This window comes from Macrotis lagotis, chromosome 3, assembly GCF_037893015.1.
Source record: "Macrotis lagotis isolate mMagLag1 chromosome 3, bilby.v1.9.chrom.fasta, whole genome shotgun sequence".
In the NCBI taxonomy this organism is placed as follows: domain Eukaryota; kingdom Metazoa; phylum Chordata; class Mammalia; order Peramelemorphia; family Peramelidae; genus Macrotis; species Macrotis lagotis.
The window spans coordinates 35,007,475-35,026,534 of NC_133660.1; the positions used below are offsets into that span (position 1 = coordinate 35,007,475).

At 38.4% G+C, this 19,060-nt stretch overlaps 1 pseudogene; it reads left to right on the plus strand.

Annotated features, from left to right (window-relative positions):
* Positions 1 to 5,186: 5,186 nt before the first annotated feature.
* LOC141519091 (albumin-like) lies at positions 5,187 to 18,761 on the plus strand (annotated as a pseudogene).
* The last annotated feature ends 299 nt before the right edge of the window (positions 18,762 to 19,060 follow it).

Consider the following 19,060-nt stretch of genomic DNA (forward strand, 5'->3'; position numbering starts at 1 on the left):
GGGGAGTGGAAGGGCATCATTACACTCATATGCCTCTTTAGGTGGGCCTTCCCACCCAAATATGGTTCTTTTGGTATCAATGTTATTTGACAATCTGTGGATGGAATATGATATGACCCTGAAAATCCAAAGCTCCAAATGTTTTTTAAAATTAAAAATTCAGAAAAAGTCTACTTTTCAAAAGCTCATATATTATATCTTGATTTAATCATACACCATACTGACTATGGAAGGTCTACAGTCTAGAACTACTCATTGAGATATTGAGTTCCATAGAGACACCCAGAAATCCACCAGAGGACATTCTGTGTTGACTTAAGCAGGTCCAAGTCCATTAGTCTGGTGTTGCTTAGAGAGATAGAAAAGGAACTGTTAGGAGTAGAACAACAGGGGACTATGTAAGTCTGCTGTCCGTTATAACTAATTGAAGTTCAGCATTATGAATTGGTAACTGCTGTATCTCTCTGAGCATTCTGGATTTGAGGTCACTTGCTTGGGCGAAAAAAGTGAAGGGGAGAGAAAAAATTAAATTAAAAAAAATAACAGGAATAATTGTAGGTATGGCCAGGTGGTGCAATGGACGAAGCACCAGCCCTGGAACCACGAGCACCCGAGTCCATATCCAGCCTCGTACACCCAACAATCACCCATCCATGTGACATGCAAGCCACCCAATCCCCACTGCCCTGCAAAAACCAAAAAGAAGGGGAAAAAAAGACACAAAATAAAATAAAATAGTAATAATAGTAAGGGTGGCTGGGTGGTAGACAGAGCATTGGCCCTTGAGCCAGGAGCACCTGGGTCCAAATCCGGCCCCAGACACCCAAAGATCACCCTGCTATGTGACCCCAGACAGGCCACCCAGCCTCACTTGCCCTGCACCCTCCCCCAAATAATAATAACAAAAAATGTGCTTCAGTCTTCGTTCCAACACCAACAACTCTATCGTGGGTGGATCACATTCTTTATGATAAGTCCATCACAAAAGTTACTTCCATATTTTTCCAACGTTGCCATTGCTGATCACAACTCCCTCCTTTCTTATTTCTCCACTACCATGTACTATATTTTCTCTTTCCTTTCACTCTGACTCTGCTGTAGGGTCGCTGAGTGGTACAGCAGAGAGATCCCTGGTCCTGCGGCCAAGAAACCCTGAGCTCCCATACCACCCCTTAGGCCCAGAATCCACCTGGCCCTATGGTCCTGGACAGGCCTTCCAATCCCAGCCCCTTGCAAGAAGTAAAAAAAGAAAATGTGCTATATCTGACCACTCTCCCCCCATGGTCCATCCTCTCTTCCTTTATTCACATCCCCACCCCTTCCCCCTGCTCTCCCCTCCTTCTTACTCCAGATGTCTATACCCCATTGAGTATATTTGCTGTTTCCTCTCCTAGCCATCTCTGATGAGAGCAAAGGTTCCCTCATTCCCCCTTGCCTCCCCCCTTCCATATCATTGCAATAGCTCATTGTAATAAAAAATATCTTATGTGAAATATCTTGGACTATTCCCCCTCTCCTTTTTCTTTCTCCCATTCCATTTCCCTTTTTTTCTATTGACTCCATTTTTACACCATATTTTATCTTCGAATTCAGCTTTCTCCTTTGCTTCAATTATAAAAGCTCCCTCTACCTGCTCTATTAACTGAGAAGGTTCATATGAATATTATCAGTATCATTTTTCTATATATGCAGTTCATCCTCATTAAGTCCCTCATATTTCCACCCTCTCCTCCAATCTCCATGCTTCACCTGAGTTCTGTATCTGAAGACCAAACCTTCTGTTCAGCTCTGGCCATTCCAAAAGGAAGCTTTGAAATTCCCCTGGTTCATTGAAAGTCCATCTTTTTCCCCTGGAAGAGGACATTCAGCCTTGCTGGGTAGTTCATTCTTGGATGCATTCTAAGCTCTTTTGCCTTCCGGTATATGGTATTCCAAGCCCTACGAGCTTCCAATGTAGTTGCTGCTAAGTCCTGTATGATCCTGACTGCAGCTCCATGATATTTGAACTGTGTCCTTCTGGCTGCTTGTAATATTTTCTGTTTGACTTGGGAGTTCTGGAACTTGGCTATAATATTCCTGGGGGTTGGTTTTTTGGGATCTCTTTCTCAGGGGGATCGGTGGATTCTCTCCATTTCTATTTTGCCCTCTGCTTCTAGAATATCAGGGCAATTTTCCTGTAGTAATTCTTTGAAAATGATGTCAAGGCTCTTTTCCTGATCATGACTTTCAGGTATTCCAATAATTTTTTAAATTATCTTTCCTAAGTCTGTTTTCCATATCAGTTGTTTTTTCAATGAGATATTTCACATTTTCTTCCAATTTTTCATTTTTTTGGTTTTGAAGTATTGATTCCTGATTTCTGGTAAATTCATCAATCTCCCTGAATTCTATTCTTTGTCTGAAGGATTTGTTCTCCTCAGAGAGTTTTCTTATCTCTTTTTCCATCTGGCCAATTTTGCTTTTTAAAGCATTCTTCTCCTCCATAACTTTTTGAACTGTTTTATCCATTTGACCTAAGCTGGTTTTTAGCATGCTATTTTCTTCAGCATTTTTTTGGATTTCCTTGACCATAAGCTGCTGACTTCATTTTCATGTTTTTCCTGCATCTCTCTCCTTTATTTTCCCAGTTTTTCTTCTAACGCCCTCATTTGATTTTCAAAGTCTTTTTTGAGCTCTGTCATAGCCTGAGCCCAATTTCTGTTTTTCTTAGAGTCTTCAGATGCTGGAGCTTGTGCTTCCTCATCTTCAGACTGAGTATTTTGATCCTTCTTGGGCTCATTTGCAAAATATTTCTCAATGGTGTTCCTCTTATTTCTCTGCTTGCTCATTTTCCCAGCCTGGGCCTGGTTTTGGGGTGCTTCCTGAGCTTTTGGGGCACTCCCACAAGGGTCTCAGCATGTGAGGCTCTGTCCTCCCTCCTGGTCTGTGAATGACCATAAGTGCCCCCCTCTGCCATGGGGCAGAGGTGGGGGGGCCGCTGTTGTTCTATTGGGGGGCCTAGACTGCGATCAGGATCTGAATGTGGTCAGAGCCCCAGAGTCCTGTTCCAGAGGCAGAGGACAGAAAAGCTCTGTAGTCTCTCTCTCTTCACTCCCCTCCCTCAGCTTAATGGGCTCATGCCCTGGGGCCTCCGCCTGCTTCTGTTTCCTGGATCAGGGCTGGGGAAAGACCAAGCTGCTAGCTGTGTGCCCTGAGGGCTGGGCTCCACGTGCTCGCTTTGGCAGAGGTCCTCCCCGCTGTTCCCCCACTTTATGTCTGGTGCTCCCCAGGGTGCAGCTCAGGAGACTCCCCCACTGCTGTGAGCCATGGCTCCCAGTGCCTGGGGCTGCTTCCGGGAGGCTGAAGTTCTTTCGCTCTGGTGGGCCACCCCTTCGGCAGGCCGCCCCTCTGACCCTGGGGAGCAGAGCCTTTCTGCTCTTTTCCGGGTTACCTTGAGTAAGAGAACTGCCTCACTGGGTCCCTCTGTGGGTTCTGTCTCTCGAAAGTTTAGAGTCCTTAGCTTATGAGTTTTATCAGAGCTCCTAAGACTCGATCCTTTCATGTCGCCATCTTGGCTCTGCCCCCTGAGGTCACATATATTGAGAAGTCAATGCAATACCTCAGGCTAGGCTGTTCTCTTTCTGATGTATAGCATACAATGGATTCTAAATGATATTTGGGAAGGTAATAATAATAGTTAGCTCTTACATAGGTAGGTGCTATTGTTATCTTCATTTTTATAGAGAAGGAAACTGAGTCATAGTGGTTGAGTGACCAACTTGGCTCACAGACTTAGTAAACAGTGATGTGATAAATGTCAAAGGTAGATTTTATACTCAAGTCTTCTAAATGAAGATCAATTGAACAGATCAGTTACTCAATAAGTATTTTACTTTAAATGTGTTACCTTCTACATATAATGGTTTTGGGGGACTAGAAATATCTTCTCTCCAGAAAATATTCACCAACTGCATACTGCTTGAAGTTTTACCTTAAGACTTGATTTCATTTGTTTAGCAATTAAAATACAAATACTTTGGGATAAACTTCACTTTCAACTTATCAGTTATTTAGCAAGTACTGAGACTGGAGATTCTAAGAGCAGGGTTTGTATGAGGAGAGGGAATAGGAGTAGGAGGAAATGTGGAACCTAGAATATTGGAAAGACAAATGGAGCCAAGAAGAGGGAAAAGAGGGTATAATAAGAAAGAGGATGAATTTTTCTTTTCTCTTTTTTAAAATCTGATGTTGTCTCTAATAATGCTTGCATCATAGGCAGCAAGGTGGCTAAGTGGATAGAGCCCTGGACATGGAAGCAGAAATACCTGAGTTCAAATCAGACCTCAGAGCCTTCCTAATTGTATGACCCTTGGCAAGTCATTTAACCTCTGCCATAGTTTATCTATCTATAAAGTGGGGATAATCATAGCATCTACTTTTTAGGGGTTTTATGCGGATCAAATGAGACAATATAAAGTGCTGAGCACTGTGTCTGACCCATAGTAGCAACTTCATAAATGTTTGTTCTCTTCTTCCTCATTGGGAGGAGCAGTGAGGAAGAGATAATATAAATTGATTCTTGTGGAGATAATGAATGAAAAATCAAACATTAAAAACTATGTGGAGTTACATATAAATAGAAAAGCAAAGCAGTCCCTGTTGTGAAGAAGAACTTTTCTAGAACAATGCTATTATGAGGTAAATGGACAAAATCCCATGATCCTTAGAATAAACTAATAAAACATATGTTAACACCTCTCCTTTAATGGCACTTCCACTAAAATAAAGTCATTTTCTGTTTCTGATATCAGGCCAGTTGACATTGCCAAGGACTTTGGTTTTGAGAATTTTTTTCTGTGCCTGTGGATGTTGAAGAGGTAGGGGTTGCAGGAACCCTCAGAGACAGGTACAATCTCCTGTCTGTACAAGCATTGATCCTTCCTCTTACTGGCAGTAGGCATGTCAAGCAAGAAGAAAGTTGTATAGTCAAGGGGTGCTGCTATTCCTAGGGTTCTTGGGTGCAGGGACCTGGCTTGTCTCCACCTGAGTGTGATGGTGGTGGGAGTAGTTCACCTATGTGGTACATGACACCACTGTCTCTTCCTCAGGAGACCTTCATACTCTAGCCAAGGTGGGCATAGTGTAGATGGTCCTCTAGTCAATCTTTGGGTCATGTGGATGTAATGACTATAGCAAATCTTTTATAATGTGACTTTTTATATTACATTTCATCTTTGCTTTCAGTAACCATAAAAACTCTTTGTTTCAGAATCTTGATCACATTCGCTCAGTATCTCCAGAAATGCCCATTTGAGGATCATATTAAATAAGTGTCTGAGGTTGTAGACTTTGCAAAAGACTGTGCTCCTGAAGAGTCTGGTGAAAATTGTGGCAAATCCCTTGTGAGTATCAATTTTGTTGTTGAGTTTGACCTTCTTTCTTCATTTCATTTCAGATAGATCACTTAGTCATAATGCACCCACCAAGAAATCCATTTCTTTCTTTGTTCCTGGATGTCTTAACCAAATTCCAAGCCAGAACTGTTTCCTCTCATTAAAAAAAATGCAAGGAATTGTCTGAAATAAGAGAATGTCAGCTAAATTGGGAGGAACAAGGTAACTTCCCCTCCTAAATTCTTGCCTTCTGAGGCTTGGTCTACCCAGATTAGAAAGTATGCTCAGCACTTTAAATGGGTCAATGACTAACCACCTTGGTTTTTTTTATCCTAGCACCAACTTTTAGGTGATAAATTATGTAAAGTGGCAAGTCTTCAGGAGACATATGGCAATATGGTGGATTGCTGGGCTAAAGAGGAACCTGAGAAAAATAAATGTTTCCTGACCACAAAGATGACCACCCAGAACTTCCTAAAATTGTAGCCCTGAGCCTGAAACTCTGTGCAAAAACTTCCAGGAGAATGAAAACAGAGTATCAGTATAGTAAGTGAGATCTATTATTGCTATTACTACTACTAGTTAGTAGTAATCTGATACCAAAGAGGACCAAGCAAATCAACCAAGTGATTGGTGACTTATATTTATTATAAAAGGCATCCTTCTCACTTGCCTTTACCAGAACTATTCTACCCCATGGTCTGTTTGATAGGAACCAGGACTATTGGTGATGGTCTGTCTGGTGTGGGAGCTTCTTGACCTTGAATTTGTTTCAGAAAGTGAGTGTCGGGTCTAGAGTGCCAGTTGAGGAGTCAAGGAGCCCTGGCAGAGGCCATATATACCAGCCGTGTCAGAATAAGGGGATGGGCAATAAACATTTATGAAGCACCTTCTTCTGTGTGCCAGGTACTCTACTAAGAGGTTTACAATTAGTATTGTATTTGATTCCCACAACAAATCAGGTAGAGACTGTTATTATTCCCATTTTATAGAAGAGGCAACTGAGGCAGATGAGATTATGTGGCATGATCTGTGTCGCATAGCTATCTTCCTCAATCCAATCCCACTGCTTTACCCATTGTGCCTTCTACTTGGCAAGGGCAAACGATTTAACCTCCTTGATCCTTAGTTTCCTTATCTATCAAATGAAGGAGTTGGATCAGATGGTCTCTGAAGTCCTTTCTAGTTCTGGAATTCTGTAGTCTCTGCCCCAGGTAGTTGGCAAAGACTATTATGGTATGGAAAAGTGGTCAATCTGTAGAGAGACAGATCATAGACACAATTTCTTGTGCTCATTTAGAATTAGGTTACTAGATTAGAATTCTAGGTTTAGGGTACTAAAGGTGACAGACTCAGAGATAGCTGAACAGATTTTGAGGATTTTCATCAAAGTGGGAATAACAGTATCCAGCCCTGAGCTAGCAGGAAAAACTAAATTTGATATGAAGATTCTTGGCCTTGGTGAATCACTCCCTACACTTAGTTTTCCCTGATCCTTTCATTGCTCTGTCAGGATGTCTGTCTCATCAACTGATAGGGGTTATGGGATTTTTACATTATTTATTTGCTCCTGGTCTTATTGGCAGTGGATGACCTTGACAAACAAATTCTTAGTTAGAACTGAACAAATTCTAATGAAAACACAGCTTTAGATTAGAGGGGGTGACAAAAATCAAATCTTGCTCCGTTCAGTTGGAGAAGTCAACAGGTATCACCTTGTTATAGATGGTGTGGATACAAGGTGGAGCATATTTCATATTTGTCACTACTCAAAAATGATCACTTGATTCTCTTTGCCAATTAATGAGATTGCTAGAAGACACCCCTACTTGTATGCCCCAACACTCCTTTCCTACACTCATCAGGATAAGGAGACAGTGAAAGAATGTTGCTAGGCTGCTGACAAAGCCTGCCTTAAATTATTTATCAGAATTCTCTTAATTCCTGACCCTTGGTTTGAGAGGCAGAGTTGTACAGAAGCAAAGGTCCCTGGGTTGGGGTAAGGTCAGGAAGACTTGGGCTGAAGTTCCATTTCAGATAATTGCCACTTATGTGACTCTCTGCAAGTCATTTAATTTCTTCTGGCCTCAGTTTTCCCATCTGTAATTTGAGAGGATAGTACTTGGTGCTTTTTTCCAGCTAAATATTTATATTCTTTGTTCCTCTTTGGTACTGTTCTCACTTCTCTGAAAGATAGTGTGATAGAGTCTGCATATAGGTTACTTAAACTTTCTAATCCAAAGTAGAAAATTTTCTGCATCCTGTTGACAACTTTGTGAGTATGTGTGTGTGTGCACAAAGATTTATGTTTATGGAGGAATTTGGAGTGGATAGACTGAGTTTTGTTGACTGATGATATTGGGAACATTAGGTAGGATTGAAGATACAGTTGACAGCATAATCTTTTTGTTTGAGTTATGTGTAACTCTTTGTGACCCCATTTGGAATTTTTGTGGGAAAGATACTTGAGTTTTTTTGCCAGTTTACTCTACAGTTTATTTTATAGATGAGGAAACTGAGACAAACAGGGATAAATGACTTTCCAATTAGTTAGTAATTGTCTAGATCAGATTTGAATTCATGAAGATGAGACTTCCTGATTCCAAGTGTAGTACTCTATCCATTGGGTCACCTAGCTGCCCAATGACCTGATTGACCCTAGGCAAAGTTAGGTAGCAGGTGAAGTTTGTCTTCTTGGCTCCTTTAGATTCTTTCCCATGCCCCGAAAGGTATTTAGGAACCTTATATTGACTTATAGTCTATCTGAAGTATCCCACTACAATAATATTCCAATTTCATTTTATCTCCAAAGGCTCCTCTCCTAGCAAAATATACTCTGACCTTTTCCATCTCTTTTACACCACACTCTCAGTCACATGTCTTCTTTGAAAAATAATTTAATATAGTAATTCACATTTAAACTGTTCATAATTGATTTTGTTATCCTAAAGGTGGTTTCCTTTATAAAAGAACATTCTAAGAGATATAGTTCCTTAATCTGAAGAAATGACTTTCTTTTCTTTCTTTCTTTCTTTCTTTCTTTCTTTCTTTCTTTCTTTCTTTCTTTCTTTCTTTCTTTCTTTCTTTCTTTCTTTCTTCCTTCCTTCCTTCCTTCCTTCCTCCTTCCTTCCTTCCTTCCTTCCTTCCTTCCTTCCTTCCTTTCTTTCTTTCTTTCTTTCTTTCTTTCTTTCTTTCTTTCTTTCTTTCTTTCTTTCTTTCTTTCTTTCTTTCTTGGCAATGGAGTTAAGTGGCTTGCCCAAGGCCACACAGCTCAGTAATTATTAAGTGTCTGAGGTAGCCACCCTGAAATGACTTTCTAATAGTGAAATTTTAGGTGCATGGAACCTGTAAAGGAGATGTTTTGATTATGAACTCTTTCTGGCTCTCCCCTCAAATGCCACAATTTTTACTTGATTCCAAAATTTAATACCATTTAGTAAATAAGCAATTTAACTTTCATAGCTATATTGAAATTTTTTTTTTGTCACAAATACTTTTTAAACTCCTGGAGAACAACATATGCTATATAATGTGGAGAATAGGTCTCACATATAACTTGTTCTATCAGGATAGAGAATGTTAAAGATGTTATATTGCAGATAGGAGTGCAGATTGAGAGCTGGGAGGGACCTTGGAGATCCTTATATTCAATGATTTTTTCAAAGATGAGGAAACTGAGGCCAGAGAAGTTAAATACTCAACTAACTAATCACTGTGCTTATGTCTGATTAACTCAGTGGAAGGTCCTAGCTTCAGTTCTATTCAATGGGCAATTATCAGTCCCTGTATTAGATATATAAAGATACTAGAAGCACCAAGAGAAAACTCTCAAAATATCCTTGTTCTCTTGGAGTTTACTATGTATTACATACAACTGAGATTCTCTTTGGCCACCACTAAATCTGAATAACTGTCTTCTAATTGTGTCACCCTGGTCATAAGAGGCTCCAAGTGAACAATTAATGACTTAGTCCAAAAATCTGTCACTGCTACTGAGAAAACAAACTCAAATACATACCTTACTATTGGTGGGTGAGCAATACCATCTTCATAGAAGACAAACCTGAACTTTTTGCATCATAAACCCTGTGGGCAGTCTAGAGAAGCCTATGAACACTTCTCAGACTTAGGCCTTTCAATGCATAAAAGGAAACACATAGGATTACAAAAAACGTTAATGATATTGAAATATACCTATCAATAAATCTGTCTCTGTTTCTCTCTCTTTGTCTCTCTGTCTCTGACTCTCTCCATTTCTCTATCTCTGTCTCTCTGTCTCTGTCTCTGTCTCATTGAAAAGAAGACTTGGTTATGGTTCTTATCACTGTTTTCTAGAACCTTGGGAAAACCATTCTGCCTTCTTAGTTTCCTCATCTGTAAAAAAGAAATAACATACTAGCCACACTACTTTGGATTCTGGGATATATATGGAAGTGCTTTGTAATCATCAGAGTCAACTGCTAAGTCAGCACATACCAACCCAGTCAGAGGTAAGGAGCCTCTTTCTACTTCCATCCACTCACCCCAATTCTCAAGGTCCTTTTGTCAGGTTTTTGTGAGGACAGAGGTGTTGTAAGGTCCCTCACAAAAGAATTTGATGTTTTCTTTATAATGTAAGAAGTTTACCTGGATCTCATGAATGAGAGAGAGAGAGAGAGAGAGAGAGAGAGAGAGAGAGAGACACACACAGAGACAGAGACAGAGAAAGAGACAGAGACAGAGACAGACAGGTCCTCCTCTTCCCCCCCCCCCAATCCAAATTTCCCTTTTGTGAGATCTGGAAATACTTTTTTCCTTAAGCAGACCAGTCAATCCTTGAAAAGCATTCCATGTAATTGTTTCCTGTGGCTGAATGAAGACTTTAGAAGACAAAGATTTTTTTTCTGATTGACTTGTACTAGCAATACAGATGAGCATGTGTAATTGGATGCCTAAGAACTCTTATGAGTGACTCAAAACTCGGGATTCTCTGTTTTTGGAGGTCCTTACAAGTTAGGGAATCATACATTTTTCTGAATAAGTTTTAGTGCAGTATTGTCTGGAGGGGTCACAGAGTGGCTACATTTAGAAGACCTCTTTTCTGTCTATGGTTATATTGAAAAACCTAATGATTAACCACTCTGTCCTTTACTGATCATAAACCCAGATTGCCTCATTAGTAACTATGCTGGCATCGGTAACAATAGATACTAACTACCATGTATATATAATGTTTTCAGGTTTCAAAGGTTTTGACAAATAAATTATCTTGCTTTATCCTCACAAGAAGCCTGGAAGGTAGATGCTATTATTATTTCCATTTTTCAGAAGTGGAGTTAAATGATGTGCCCAGGGTCATACAGCTCAAAAGTATTTGAGACTGGACTTGAACTCATGATTATTACTCCAAGTTCAGGTAGAGAAGGTGTTGGCGTTGATAGTTCAGAGTGAACACTGATGTCATATTCAATTGTACTTCCTAAATACTTTCTATATGTCAATTCATTCAAGAATTTTGAAGCAATTTAGAAAAGAATTTCCAGGAAATTTTCATTTAAGTTTTAAATTCCAATAATTTACTTCTTGTGGATTTTCTTCCCAGAAATTTTCATATGTTTTAAATTCAAATGATTTACCTCTTATTTTCTTCCCATACTCTTAGCTAGACTAAGTCAGAAATTCCCTAAGATTGAATTTGTTGAACTTCATAAAATAGTGGAAGATCTTACCAAAGTTCAAAAGGAATGTTGCCATGGTGACCTGTTGGAGTGTGCTGATGACAGGGTAGGTATTTGTTGAATGAATCCATTCTGTTATATATGCTTCTCTCCAATGTACATGCCTGGGTTATTTCACACAACTTTAATAAGCTAAGAATCATAAGGATCATAATGAAGAAATTTGAATCCCTAGTTTCTTTTAAAAATAGCTCAATCTATCAGCCAGGCAGCCAATTGGCACCTACTGTCTCCCAATTAGTAAATAGGTAATAGGCTAAGTTTAAGTATTCCCCTCTATAAGAAGCCATTTGAGATCTCCTTAGCTGGTCATTTGTTCCAGTAGAAAATTACCATCTATTGACTTGTCTATATTTCTTTATGTATATGCCTCCTCCCTGGATAGACTATAAGCTCTTAGAGAAGAAGCCCTTTTTGTCTATGAATTCCTGGGGGCTGCCATGGCACCTTGCATGTAGAAGTGCTTAATAGTTACTTGCCACTTGATAAAACCAGGGAGGTTTTAATAGGATGTTGAAATACAGTAGACAAGGTCTGTTGGTTCCCCATCCCCTCCAACTCTTTTGCTGCCCTTATCAAAATGATTTCTTATTAATATTATTATAGTTATTATTTTTATTGCTATCTTGGGGAAAAAACTGCTTGAGGTTAAGGTCAATATGGTTTCTAGTCAGTTGATTTGTGAATAAGCATTTATGAGAACTTACCATATGCCAGCCACCGTGCTAGATATATCATGGATGCGAAGAATCACAATAGTCCCTATCTTCAAAAAGCTTACATGCTGGTGGGAGGAGATAATATGTAAATAAATAATGAATAGACAAGATATACCCTGAGTATATGGAAGGTCTTCAAAGGAGGAAAAACACTTAAACAGGGAAACCTCTTAATAGAATTAAAAATGCCAGGAAAATTAAGAGATAAAGAAGAGGGGGAACAGAACATTGAGGTTCTGGGACCAATCAGTGCAATGCAGGCTAGTGTTCCTACATAGGAGGACATGTGGAAAGGAGGAAAGTATAGGAAGACTAGAAAGACAGGAAGGCGACAGGTTATGGGGTCTTTTGGATATCATACAGAGAAGTTTATATTTGATCCTGGAGGTTCTAAGGACCCATTAAATTCACTAAGTAGAGGAGTTACAAGGACAGGGAGTTGGTGAAGCAAGTACAGTATCACTTAAGTGATATTAAGCATGTGACAGATAAACAAGATTAAAAATTTAATTACTTGGCTAAGAAGTCTTTTTTGCCTCTGAAGTTTTCACAAACGTTGTTGGCTCCTACACAGTTAGCAAGGAGATTTGGAAGGCCATCGGGAATGTCATCATTCTCCAAATACACTGATTTTTCTCTGTTAGAGGTTTGTCACAGCAGGAGTAGGGAGAAATTTGAGATACAATCAAGTACAGAAGTGCACTAGAAAGTAGGGAAAATGACTTGGAGGAGGTAGAGGAAAAACCACTAAGGAAGGGGTCTAAGTGAAAGACAGTTTGTTAGAGGAAGGGTCAATAAGACATTCTACAAGGGAAAGGCAGAGCTGGATTAGGGTCCCTGGATTACTGACCTCTGGGTTGAACCACTTCTGTCTTACTACTTCCAGGTGGCTCTGACTATATCTGTAAGAACAAAGATGCAATCTTCACCAAACTCACAAAATGCTGTGACAAACCTCTAATAGAGAAAAGTCAGTATATTACAGATTTGGAGAATGATGACATTCCTGGTGGCCTTCCAAATCTCCTTGCTAAACTGTGTAGGAGCCAACAACGTTTGTGAAAACTTCAGAGGCAAAAGACTTCTTAGCCAAATAATTAAACTTTTAATCTTATCTGTCACATGCTTAATACTACTTAAGTGATACTGTACTTGCTTCACCTTTGTAGAGTTGTTGGCGATTCCTTCCTTTTCTTCCTTCTGTATTCCATTACTCTTTTTTTTAGGTTTTTGCAAGGCAAATGGGGTTAAGTGACTTGCCTAAGGCCACACAGCTAGGTAATTTTTAAGTGTCTGAGACTGGATTTGAATCCAGGTAGTCCTGACTCCAGGGCCAGTGCTTTATCCACTGCACCACTTAGCTGCCCCCAATGGTGCCATCTAGCCACCCCCATCCAAAACATTTTTGATAGAGAGAAAACTTCATTTTCCCCCTTTCTGATTAGTCAAGGGATCCAGTACAATTTTAGTATAATTATCTGTCATCTTTGACTTTTTGAAACATAGTCTCTTTCCTTAGAGACCAAAAATGCCTTTGCTTGGTCCATTGAGGATAGATACCTAGGAACTTGGAGACAGTTTTGGACATGTGTAGCTCTTACCCTCTTAGTGACCTTGAGGGTTGTAGGCAATATAATTTATTTATGAGGGAAGAAAGGGAAACTTTACATCATCTCCTATCTGCTGACCTGTACCTTATTCATCCATGAACCCAACCATCTACCCATCCATTCATTCACTTTTGAACATTGAACATTTACTTTTTAGTCCATATTATACTAATAGTTCTGAGCAAGGCATAGCTAGGGATGCAAAGAAATTTGAAATAGAATGTTAAATGTCTAGAAATGTATAGATTAGCTGAGAAGTTGATGGTCATTCAGACACCTGTCCACTAAATAATAATAGAAAATAGTATGGGGCTTAATAATATAAGTGGGAGATATATTTCTGGTGTCCTCTGGACTCAGTGATATTATACAGTGGGGTTGCATGCAATGATTTTTGAAAAAAGGGAAACTTAACAGCATCTGGTGAATCTATCAATGTAAAGACAGATAAAATTAAGTCTAAATAGTTTATTTCAGAAATTTCTGTTGTGATTTTACAAAATTCATGGAACTTTAGAAGAGAGGAATAACATTAGGGATGTCATATTCTCCTTTCCATGCTCACGTCGGTTTGTTTTTCATTTTTAAGCTACTTGTATGAAACTTCAAGAAGACACCTCAAACTTTCTGTTGCCACACTGCTAATCCTTGCCAAAGAGCATGAAAAACACTTCAGTATTGTGCCACAGTTGACTTTCCTGCTTGTAATTCCAAAGTGATAGGTTTTTCATGAGAAAGGAAAAGAAAATCAAATTCCTTTCCAGAGAATGTTATGCCCACAGGATGAATAAATTTTTGTTGTACTATATGTATGTTTATATATAAAGATATATGTGTGTATATATTTATATTTATATATAATATAAAGAAAACATGAACTTACATGAATGTAAACCGGATTTTTCATTGTGATTATTGTCTCCTCTGGGGCTTTCTGGTCAACTCATCATGAGTAATTATTAGAAGAAATAAGAAGAACTGCCCGAGAGAGGGAAAACCTGCAAAATAAGGCTCTCTCATTGTAGAAAATTCTTTGAGAAAGATCTTTTTCTTCATTTCCACTGAAGATAGAATGAGTAAAAGCATTCTGAGAGGTCCAATTAAAGAGAGACTCACTTTAGCCATAGAAAAAGAAGCTTGGAGTTTTCCTGAGCATTTATAAAAGTTTTGAACATCCTTGTATGATAATTTATGTATTCTTTCACATGAAGTTAAGTGAACTGGAAGGAATGACTGTTGAGGGCTAATTCTAAAATTATTTCTAGACTTGGTATAATCAGTAAAAAATGATAAACTATATATCTGTAAACACACGGAGGGTATACTACAAGTGCCCTTTTATTCTCTTTCAGACTGAACATCAGAAAATTCATTGATGAAAGTGATGATTTAGTTAAGAGTTACTGTAATCTTTTTTTTAGGGTTTTTTTTTGCAAGGCAGTGGGGTTAAGTGTCTTGCCCAAGGCCACATAGCTATTTTATTAAGTGTCTGAGGCCAGATTTGAACTTAGGCACTTCTGACCCCAGAGCCGCTGATCTATCTACTGTACCACCTAACCACCTTGAGTTACTGTAATCTTTATGAAAAGTTGGAGAATATGTTTTTGAAAATGCATGAGATTTCACTATTTGATCAGGTTTTTAATATTTTTATTTACTAGGATGAATGGACTGCCATAAAACAAAAAAAGCTTCAACTTTTCCTTTCAAATGCTCTTAAAGTCTCTTTTTAAGAATACTTTGGGGTTTTAAGGGCAGTACTTGTGCTATCTACTGGTTTGCTATTACTTATACATCACAGGGCAATGAAGAGACTTGGCAATTATGAAACTTGGTACACCATTTAAAATGTAAGCAAAATTGTTTAGGAGAAATAGAAGTAATGGGGAGTAAACATAAAATACCAAGAGGTGGTAGAGACTGAATAGTCCCATAAATTCAATGTTTAAAGAAAGGCCTAAAGACTAATATTGGGAAAAACTAGGATTTTTGGGAAGCTGACTGAGGGGAATCTATGAAGCCTCATAAAATGTTCTTGTCACCTCCATGTAAAATAGTGTTGAGTAGAATGAATAGGTGGTGAAGGCCATGAAAATGGAGGGCCAGAGAGGGAGGAAACTAGAAGGGCTATATTGACTACCAGGGATGGTTAATTTAGTGATGTCAAGCTGATTATGAGTTGGTATGTTGTTTGGCAAGTTCTTAATACTATTATTATTATTATTGTTATTGTTATTATTATTACTTTTCTCAAAAGGGATTCTTTGACTACAAACATTTGGAACATATGATTACAGGTTACTGGTCTGTTATTGCAGGATAACACCTCAACTGTCAACCCCAACTATTGTCAACTTAGCACATAAGTAAACAAAAGTTGCATCTAAATACTGTAAAGTCAGTATGATTTATGCTAAAGGTGAAGTGAGTTTTTTCTTTTACCTTCCACTTTAATATTATTGTTTGAGTATTTACATTAAGATGACAGTAAAAAAATCTGAGTCAGAGGACTCCCATATATAAATGCTGGTTACTCCTTCTCCTAAAAAAACTCCACCGAATCCAAACCCTTAGTTGATTTATTTTCTAAACTCTACATTTTTGGGAACTTCTAATTGTTCCTGGAACTGAGGCTTAAAAATTAAAATGTTGACATTAGATTAAGGCAAGAAATTAGAGTATCTTCATATAACAATTTAATTTAGTCTTTTGAAATAATAATGGACTCATCCTACCCATTTGATGAAGTCATCCTTTTTTTCTTTTTTTCTTTAGCTTGCTATTTTATTCAAGAGTCTGTACCATCAGTATGAGAAGACACCAGTGAATGATAGACTCACCAAATATTGCAAGGCCTCCTTGCAGACCCTGTTTCTGGACCTTGGGGCCTGATACCACCTATGAAGCCAAACCATTTTCTGCAGAATATTCACTTTCCAGGCTGACCTATGCACACTTTCTGAAGAGGAGAAACAGAACAAGAAACAAAGGTAAGGAGCACTGGGTCTCCTTCTTTCCTCAAATGTATTTCCTTCCTCCTTGAGAGTGACAATGCATTCTGTTGACAACACGAACAACCTTTCTGTTGGAGGGCAAGAGTCTGTTGGGGAAAAGTATTTAGAAGATTCAGACGGAAGTCACTCAGAAGAAACTGTGGTTTCAAATGACTATAATTGAATATTATCTAATGACAACAATAGCTACTATTGTTTATATAGTGCTTTAAGATTTTGAAAGTAGCTTATGTATATTATTTCATTTGATCCTCACAATAACCTTGGGGGAGGGATATAAAGATTTCCATCTTCCAAATATGAGAAAACATAGGTTGAAAAAGATAAAGAAATTAGACCAGAGTCACACAGATAGTGAGTATCTGAGGCAATGTTTGAATGGAGTCCAAGTCCCACTACATATCCTTCATAGCACCAAACCACCCATCTAAGTCTTCTACTATTATCCAAAATAGAGTCATGGAGAAAGCTAAGTCACTCTCTGGTGGATCAATCATTTTGAATAATGCAAACTAGTGGAGCATCTTTCTGTGGTTAGATGTGATGAAGCCTATGGGAAGATGGCTAGGATCTTTGAAGGGGAAGGCAGGAAAATGAGTTAAGGAGGTCCAATTGCCTTCAAAAGGATCACTTCTACTCACATCTTTCTCCAAACTTCAGACTTCAATGTCAATATCTCCCCTCTGATTTGTGGCCTACAACTAGGGGCAGATAGTATATGGTGGGCCAGCCTGGTTGCTCCTCACGTTTCATGAACATATCTGTGTTTTCTTTCATTCTAGTGTCCTCATGGAACTTGTGAAACACAAGGCCAAGATCACTGATGACCAACTCATGGGTGTCGCTACTGATTTACTGCATTTGTGGACAAGTGTTGCAAAACAGACAATCAGGAAGCTTGCTTTGTTGGAGATATATCGACTTCTTTTTTCTTTTAATGCATCATTCTTTGGGAGTCCTCGGAGCTATCTCAAATGGGAGCTTAGCCAGGAATACTTAGGTTTCCTACATGGACCATTTGTGTACAACCTGTGGTAGAGCAGTCCGAGCTCCTATTGGTTTGATCAGTCACAGTCAGACACACTGCCATTTATCTTAAACATAGTGATGTCATTTTGGTCTTCTTTGATAATGAAGGACAAGAATCAACCAACCGACTTGGGTTTCCTATTGCCATGCTTGAAACTATTCCCTTTTTCTACTTGACTAAAATATTCTGTGTCCACTGAAGGCTTAACTTTTGGTTTACATTTATAGTTTTCCTTTACTTGTCAAATGGTTATATTGCCTCTATCTCCTATCAGGCATGCAAATAATTTAATAGAAAAATTCCTTTAGCCGGTCATCTTTTTGAAAACCCAGCCAAATCTGAAGGCTCAGGATAGAGGCAGAAGGGAATCTCTTTTGTCCTTAATCTTACTATACTTGGCATGATGTTGCATTGTAATAAATAGCCAAAGCAGGTTCATATGTAATTTATTTAGGATTTCACATGCCAGGAATGCATAAGTCAGGATGTGATGGAATTAAAGAGGTTACAAAACAGTTCGATTTTCACCCAATCATTGAATCTAGCATCTTGGAATGGAAGGGACCTCATAGACCATCTAGGCAAGGGGTTCGAAAATTTTTTTTGTTTCATGGACCTCTTTGGTGGGCTGTTGAATCCTATGGACCCCTCAGAATAATGTTTTTAAATAATAAAATTAAATGCATGTGTGGAGAGGAAGCAAATTATAATAGTTACTTATATTTAAGAATCCCTATATAGTACAAACTCTAATTATATAAGAATTCTCTCTCCTCCTTATATGACAATTTATCATCCAGTCATCACTTGAAGACTTAGAGGGAGAAAAATTCACTACTTCTTTCTGTAACATCTACCATTGCTTCTCCAGGTTTTGTCTTCATCTAGGGTCCAATAAAAGAATTTAATCTCTCTTTCATGGGACAAACTTTCCTAAAACTTCAAAACCAGCTGAATATACAGATAGGCATCTTTTCCTTTTGCAGAAATCTAACATTCAAGGATGTTTATGTACACATATCTTCCCATAACTTTTGTTGGGTATGTTTTTGTATATTTAAGAGTAATGAAAAATACTCAAAGAATCTCCTTTCAGGGACTTTAAACTTGGGTTTTGGATCTCTTTTTCATACACATGTGATTTCTTTGCATGCAGGGTCCCAAACTGGTTGCATCAACTCAAGCTACCATAGCTTAAATATCAGATGGACAAAGCACCACTAGAAATTCAGGTGATTCTCTTTGGGCATTATTGGCAATAGGCTAAAATGTCACATAGCTGGTATTTCAACTTTTTGGGGTCACCCTCCACTGACACATTTCAGTCAAAATTAAACTCATTATTTATTTATTTATTTGTTTATTTATTTATTTTCATCCATTTGTACATGCATATTTCCAAGTTACAAAATTTCCCTTCACCCTCCCTTCCCACCCTCCTCCCCCCAGCAGGGAATAGTCAGATTAGCATTTTACATACATATTTTGTCAAGCATATTTACAAATTAGTAATTTTTTAGCATGAGGAATTAGGATTAAGGGAAAGAGATACATAACAGCAAATTTTTATAAAGTGTTCATCAGATTTGGAAGGGTGG